Raw genomic sequence first — 7,446 nt, 5'->3', positions numbered from 1 at the left:
TTTTGATTAATGCTCAAAACCTTAAGTAGTGTCAAATTCGGTGGTGGAAAATAATTAAGAACAAAAGTAAAAGTACTGTACTAAAGTAAAAATGTCTAAAGGTATGTGTACTTTACATTTTACAGTGATTCTGTTTTACTTGACTACATTTGAGAGCATTTATCTGTACTAAAGTCTAATGAGTACTCCACTGTTTGAAACTATTATTAGCACGTTCACAGTTTGAGTTTAACAACCCAACTTTGATCAACATACAAAAATATACACACAAAAACTTCTTTTTTTTCAATTAATAGAATTCATTTCTTCACTTTGTCACAGTATTTTTTTAACAGGCACTTACTTTTAATTAAGTCAATTTTTTCATGTCATGCTTTTACTTAATAATACAATTTAGTACTTTTACTATCTGTCGTTGGATCGAAAAAAGTAAAAGGAATTAAAAGGTCTACGAACAGTCCTGGTTTAGTCCAGGTTTAGTACTGGTTCAGTCATGGTTTTGATTCTTATGAAAAGTGTATTTACTTGTAAACAGGAGAGCTTGGACTGCATTTTTCTCCCACAGCGCATTGTTCTTCGGCTATTTCTCCCACAGCGCTGCAACTGACAATGAGGGCCTTTTCACACTTCTGCTGCCCTTTCTGCAAAAACGCCCCTAAAACACACACAAAATAGGACAAAGTCCCACAAAAAACAGGTTAAAGTCACACACAAAACAGGTTAAAGTCACACAAACACACACACACCTTTATGTCTGCATCCAGTCAGATCTGCAGATGTCTCTGAGCCGTTGTAGTTCAGAGTTTGCAACAGTTTGTCTCCCACAAACACTTTGAATTCCTATGAATGTTTAGACCTGGTTTACTTCAGTCGATGGGGTTCAATTACACTTCCTCAGAAAAGTATTTTAACAAACTTCATAACAAACATAGAGCTGAATCCAAGTTTAGCATTTTACCTTTTTGTACTTGCTTTAGCTTAACCCGTTTGACTTATTACCGTAGCTTGATATGATGAATTAATCTTTAGAGTGGTTTGATTTCCAAGAGATCCAACAGTTCCACTGGGAGTAATGGACAAGGCGAACTCGGACTGGAAAAAACAAAACAAAAAACAATTAAGCATCTTTGAAAAGTCGATTCAGAGTTGTTGATGCGTGCATGAAGTGACCAGAGTTGAGTATGAGATTATCCTCTGATAAAAAAGGTCATACAATAATGTTATTGGTAACGCAGGAGTACTCTAACGCGTTACTTTCAGAAGTAATGCTACCCAACGCTGAGAATGATTAACAAAGAAATTAAGCAAAACAAGAAGTGGAAGAGTGGATCTTCTGCCCAATGTTTGTGAATTTGGCCTAGATCCTTTCCTCTTCTTGCCCCCATTTATTTAAGTAATACTTTTGAGTGTGAAAAGCACTTTGGGGAAATAAGTGAGTGAGACACATGTTAAAGATGTATGTAACCTTTCTTTGTAAGAATGTTTGATTATTATTATTGTTGTTTATTTGGGGGGACAGTGCATGATGCACATGCTGTAAACACGCACACTCGGATTGTGGCCATGTGCCAATTTCCATCCATTGTCCAGCATTCACTCTCGCAAACACATTCTCATTCACACACCAGCATACATCCTTGGGCAAGTGTCTTGCAAGTGTCTTGCCCAATGACACAAAGGCAGGATGCACTATTACACCACTGTAGCATTGCAGTGGTCTCCCATCTAAGTACATGGGCACCTTTTATTATGGAGTAAATTATGTTGTCATAAATGTACAAAGTGGTTTCTAACCACTAACATGCAAACAAAGATCAGAGCTTCTGGAGTTTCCGGTTGTTGTTGATGTTCTTCTGGGTGTCTCACCGATATGTTTTGAGCATCTTTTTGGAATGACACTAAGAGGCTGCATTTGCTCGGGGCAGTGGTGCTAGTGGACACTTGGACACCCCCAGGCTCGAGTGAATGCAGTCTCCTTCAGCATCAGCGCCGCTCGTCTCCAGGAAGCAGATCGAAGACTGGCCTGAGCCTGTTGTGATCTGAAAATTCGCACAATTCGCACAGTTAGAGACACTTGACACCTGAGAGTCAAATCCACACCTTTTGAATTGACTGGGCTATTTCCTTTGTTATCTATAAACACAAGATTTGAAAAGAAATGTGGAACAAAAAAAAAAATGGAATATTTTCCCCTCTTGCCTGTATACTTGAAAATTTTGTGGCCTGTAGGCTTTATTGACAGTGAAAAGGGGATGAGAGAGAAGGGACTTGAACTCATGACACTGCGGTCGGCTGCACTGCATGGCACACTTGTGCTGTGGATTACACATTTTTCAAAAAACAAATACATTTCTACGTTTATTTTACATGTGCAGTTTATGTTTTTAGGATTCAGTGCACATTTTATACACCTTAAATTCGAGAGAAGACTGCATTACAAACTGATAATCTAATCCATTTCAGAGCATTTTTGTACAGTTCTAAACGAATATGTTTGCACTTTTTTGTTGTTTGCTGAATATATTTGACTCTCAACAAAACTACCGAAACAAGAGCTTGATATAAAAAAAAAAAAAAAAAAAAAAAAAAAAAAACTCATTCAATTAGAATTGTACAAATATGGGTATATTATGAGGAATGGATATATATTGTGTGCTAACCCCAGATAATTAGAACTCACCTTCACACTGGTTGAGAGTTTCCCAAAATACGCCACACGACAGTCACTGATGTCCACAACTGTAGCTCCTTAAACAGAATCAGGAAGAACAAGGACTGAACAATAATTCAAAGAGTAGTTCTTAACCTCTGATCGTCCTGAAGCTGCAGGTACAGGGACTCTTCTAAACCACATTCTAAACATTTATTTTACTTGGGTCTTGAAGAGATGACTGTAAAAGTATTTGTTCTAGAGGACATTGATGATCAACTTATTAACCAGGACAAAAGAAGGACAAAAACAAGATCATGAACTAACCTGTCAGGTGAGTGACTAAAGCCAGCCACAGCAGAAGAAGCATTTTGGAAATTGTTCATTTGGATTTGAACTGCAAAAAATACCTCTGAAAAAAATAAACAATAATTAACTTACCGAAGAAAAAACAATGTAAAAAAATAAACAGATTGCTGTCAACTGAGTCTGGGACAGAGTGTAGAACTTTTCAGATATTGTTACACACAAGCCTCCTCCGTGTTGTAGCGCAGCTTCTTAATTCAACTCTTTGACACTACAAAAATCTGATGAGGACCTGCCACGTGACACGGCACCAAACTAAAATAACTCATCCAATTTTTTTTCAAACATCTACCCCAAAACACAGAGCTCTATCATGGACTTCATTCATAAAATAGACTGATTCCCTTCTCAAGATGTACAAATCTCCCCAAACCCCTGATAAACATAGGAACCTCAAAAATATTTACCTTAAAATTGTATTTGAAAAAACAAACAAAAACATTAACAACAATATTTACCTTAGAATTTGATTTAAAAAAACTAATCTATTGGACACAATATAGAATTATTGAATACTGTATGTAGGTGAATATATTGAAAACAAAATTAAAAGTAGAAGAAATACACTTTTGAATTCTAATTTGTAGTTTTTTTCTTTGAATTTGAGCATTATTATTTAATTCAACACATATCTATGTCCTGAAAACTATCAAAAGATTCAATGTATTTCTTCAAAGGATTCTCCTGGTTTTCTGAATACAGGTTCTGAAGAGCGAGGTGAAAATACATTTTACATTGAATCAAATTAATCGTTGTTAATCTGTTCCACCAGAGAAAACAAATCTAAAGATAAGATATTAGATATATTTTACAAGGCTGACTTTGATCATTATCTTGATGTCATTTTAAGATTTTAAGATAACTACACTTATTCCTGCCATACAAGACTTAATTACTTAACTAATGCACCTCATTTTTAACTCTAACCTTAATTAAATAGTCACTAAGCTTCATTATGAATTGAGTCTTTGTTCCTGTTTCGTCAAAGCTAAATTAAGGTGTAGCTATTATAAAGTGGTATTGATTTTTTAAACATTTGAATGAGCAAAACGTTTCTGTAACTCATGGGATAGAACAAGAGCAAAAATAATATAGCATTTCATTTTTAGTAGTAATACCGGAGTAAGCTCTTACCTGCCGTACGTAACTGCTGTGAAAAGACTCAGAAGTCGACACGTCTTATTCCCAAATCTGAAATATGTAGTGAAACCTGCTAAACTGCAAAGGAGCCAGGGGGAAAGCCTTCAGATGGAGACACATAAGACGCTCATATGTAAAAGAAAAAACTGCACAAGGCTCTCTGAACAGTAGACAGACAAAAATCCCACCACCCAACTAATACTTTTTAAAAATTCTTATGCTGACCAGGATTGCAAAAAAACAATAAATTGGACATACGTCCAGTTTGATTTAGCTCTGGTTTGGTTTAGTCTTGGATTAATACAACAAATTTAGATATTCGATTATAGAATTGTTAAATGCCTAATACAGGCTGGTGCCCCGCATAACTCCAATAAACATGCCCACGCTCATGCAGTGTCATGTTTGAAACCTTGATACTATTCTTTATTCAATATCAACTTTGAATGTCACCCTCTGTCATAAGTGGGAGGACATGAATAACACTACATTACTTGCACTTGTACTTGCACTTGTAAGAATCCCCTGCAGAGATTAGAGTTAATCTGAGAGATGCTCTAGATTCTGTTCAGCGGGTCACACACAAACACACGCTGTTACTTTACTGAGCATGAAACACTGCTTCATCGCAGAGTGAACATGAATCTGGAGGCAGTCATGAAACTGAATGAACTCACCTTTTATATTCAACATCTTCCTGAGGATCTCTGAGCCTTAAGAGACCTGAAACCACTGAGACTTGTGTCAGGTGTACCCAGTACTACAGCGATTACTACTGCTATTACTACTGCTATTACTACAGCTATTACAACTAATATTACTACTGCTATTACTACTGCTATTACTACTGCTATTACTACTGCTATTACTACAGCTATTACAACTAATATTACTACTGCTATTACTACTGCTATTACTACTGCTATTACTACTGCTATTACTACAGCTATTACAACTAATATTACTACTGCTATTACTACTGCTATTACTACAGCTATTACAACTAATATTACTACTGCTATTACTACTGCTATTACTACAGCTATTACAACTAATATTACTGCTGCTATTACTACTGCTATTACTACAGCTATTACTACAGCTATTACTACTGCTATTACTACTGCTATTACTACAGCTATTACTACAGCTATTACTACTGATATTACTACTAATATTACTACTGCTATTTCTGCTGCTTCTGCATACTTCTATTTTAGTTTGGACCTGGTTCCATCCTGGTTTATTCCTGACTTAACCATATTTCCCCAGGTCTCCAGATTGTGTTGAACTCCATCATGAAGGCCATGGTTCCTCTCTTGTCATTGCACTTCTCGTCCTCTTTGTCATTATTATCTATGCCATCATTGGACTGGAGTTGTTCATCGGACGCATGCACAAGACCTGCTACTACATGAGCTCAGGTAAAGTGTTTGGTCCTATGAAAATGTACAAGTTCCTCGCATACTGTACATCAGTGTCAATCACTGTGTCCCAGTTTTCTGTAATTCTCTGCTAAATATGTTTTTTAAAAGGGAGTGTCTACAGAGCCGCGGCAGGCGGCCGAAACTGCTAGGCTATTTCGTGCAGAGGCTCCTGAAACTGCTGGGCTATTTGACCGCGCCGGGTTAGGGTTAAGGTCAGGGTTAAGGTCAGGGTTAGCCATGAGGCTATATGACTGTGCCGCGGCTGCTGAAACTGCTGGGCTATTTCACCGCGCCACGGCTCTGTAACCAAGGCCTTTTTAAAATGCTGACGTAGTTGCTATGGTTAAAATACTTTTTTTTTTCCATTTTTTCCACAGGCTTTTGGTTGACATTCATTTCTTTACTTCTTAGTGATTTTTATACATTTATTCAGTTTTGGAAAGTAACTGAATACATGTACCAAAAATACGTATTCAGAACACTGAGTAGTTGCATTCTCGTATAGTTAAGCTTTCATTTGGTGATGTTCAAAATACAGTTACTTTCCTAAAATCAGAAGAATACGTTACGGGATTTTATTGTGAATGAATGTGTGTTAACTTCCTTAATTTGTTATAAAGGTTCTCTTATTTCATAAATGAATCCAGAACAAATGGTAAAACAAAAGGTGTTTAATATTACTTTGTGTTTTATTCTAAATAATGCAACTCAACGTGAAAGTATTCAGAATACAATTACTCTGATTAGACAAAGTAACGGAAAATGTTACAATATACATTTTAATGCAGGTATTCAGTATTCTGTAACTAAATGCATTTTCAAAATATTATTCTCATCGTTGAGTAGATTACCTTAGAGTTCCTGAAATGTTTTTGTTTCTTTAAAAGCACTAGCATTTTGAATAGTTATTTTGTCACATGTGATGGTCAATGGATAAATGAGGTATTATTATAATGATAGTCAACTTAAACGTCCGAATTGTTTGAACATTCCTTGAAACAATGTGCTTGACTTGCTAATAAATGTACGCAAATAATAAATACAGAGATTTTAGCAGTTCATTGAGGTAAATGTGTTTTTTGTTGAAACATACAAAGGTGTAACGGCCAAAAGAGGTCCAAATTATTTCCAGGTTGTTCTGGTGATAATTGCAATGAGGTGTTGTCCATCCCAGTGTTACCGCAGTGTTTTCTTTTTGTCACATTGTATAAATACAGATTGATAAGTCTTGATCAGAATAAACAAAAAACATTGGGGAAAAACTTAGAAAATCAGGACTAAGTGTACTCGATTTCATTATTCATGCAACTACCAAAAGAAACAAAACAGAAATGTGTCAAAGTGAGTTTATTTCTAATTGGTAGTGATTTAGTGCTCACATAAAATAGTAATAATAACCATACAACTCATTGCCATATTAACAATAGTAACAAGGACAGAATATAAAATACCCTGAACATTTTAAAGTCTCTGCTAATGTCCATCTGGAATTAGCTCAAAGTACTATAGTACTGATGTAGTAGTCCAAATCCTTCTTTAAGTGCAAACTATTTTGTTCAAAATCAAACCTGTTTGGAATGTTTAGAGGGTAGAACCACGTTGGTAAAACTCAAAAACAGACCTAAACCAGGTCTAAACATTCCAAATCCAGATGAATGCAAATTATAACCACGGCTAAAAAAGGGCCTAAAATAGGAACAAACCAGGTTTTACATGCAAATATGACTGTTCTAAACATAATAAGAATCAAATCTCATTCAGCAAAAATCCAAGATCTAAATTTTGTGTCTTAATTAGGATTAGTAAAACACAGGCACACAGGCAGCCACATTTGGTGGCTTTCTGTCCGATCTGCCAAGGTGT

General features: G+C 35.8%; 1 long non-coding RNA gene across 1 annotated transcript; it reads right to left on the bottom strand.

Annotated features, from left to right (window-relative positions):
* Positions 1 to 541: 541 nt before the first annotated feature.
* On the bottom strand, positions 542 to 2,030 carry LOC140362443 (uncharacterized). The gene is made up of 4 exons (XR_011927091.1): positions 1,867 to 2,030; positions 1,000 to 1,092; positions 747 to 840; positions 542 to 655 (listed from the first exon to the last, which is right to left on the bottom strand). It is a non-coding gene; the product is annotated as an uncharacterized lncRNA (long non-coding RNA).
* Between the last annotated feature and the right edge of the window lie 5,416 nt (positions 2,031 to 7,446).

Source organism: Eucyclogobius newberryi, unplaced genomic scaffold, assembly GCF_026437365.1.
Source record: "Eucyclogobius newberryi isolate DKJ021-1_F unplaced genomic scaffold, fEucNew1.0.hap1 SCAF_17, whole genome shotgun sequence".
Classification (NCBI taxonomy): domain Eukaryota; kingdom Metazoa; phylum Chordata; class Actinopteri; order Gobiiformes; family Gobiidae; genus Eucyclogobius; species Eucyclogobius newberryi.
Note: the sequence above shows the minus strand (reverse complement) of the source record. Positions and strands in the feature narration are given on the sequence as shown.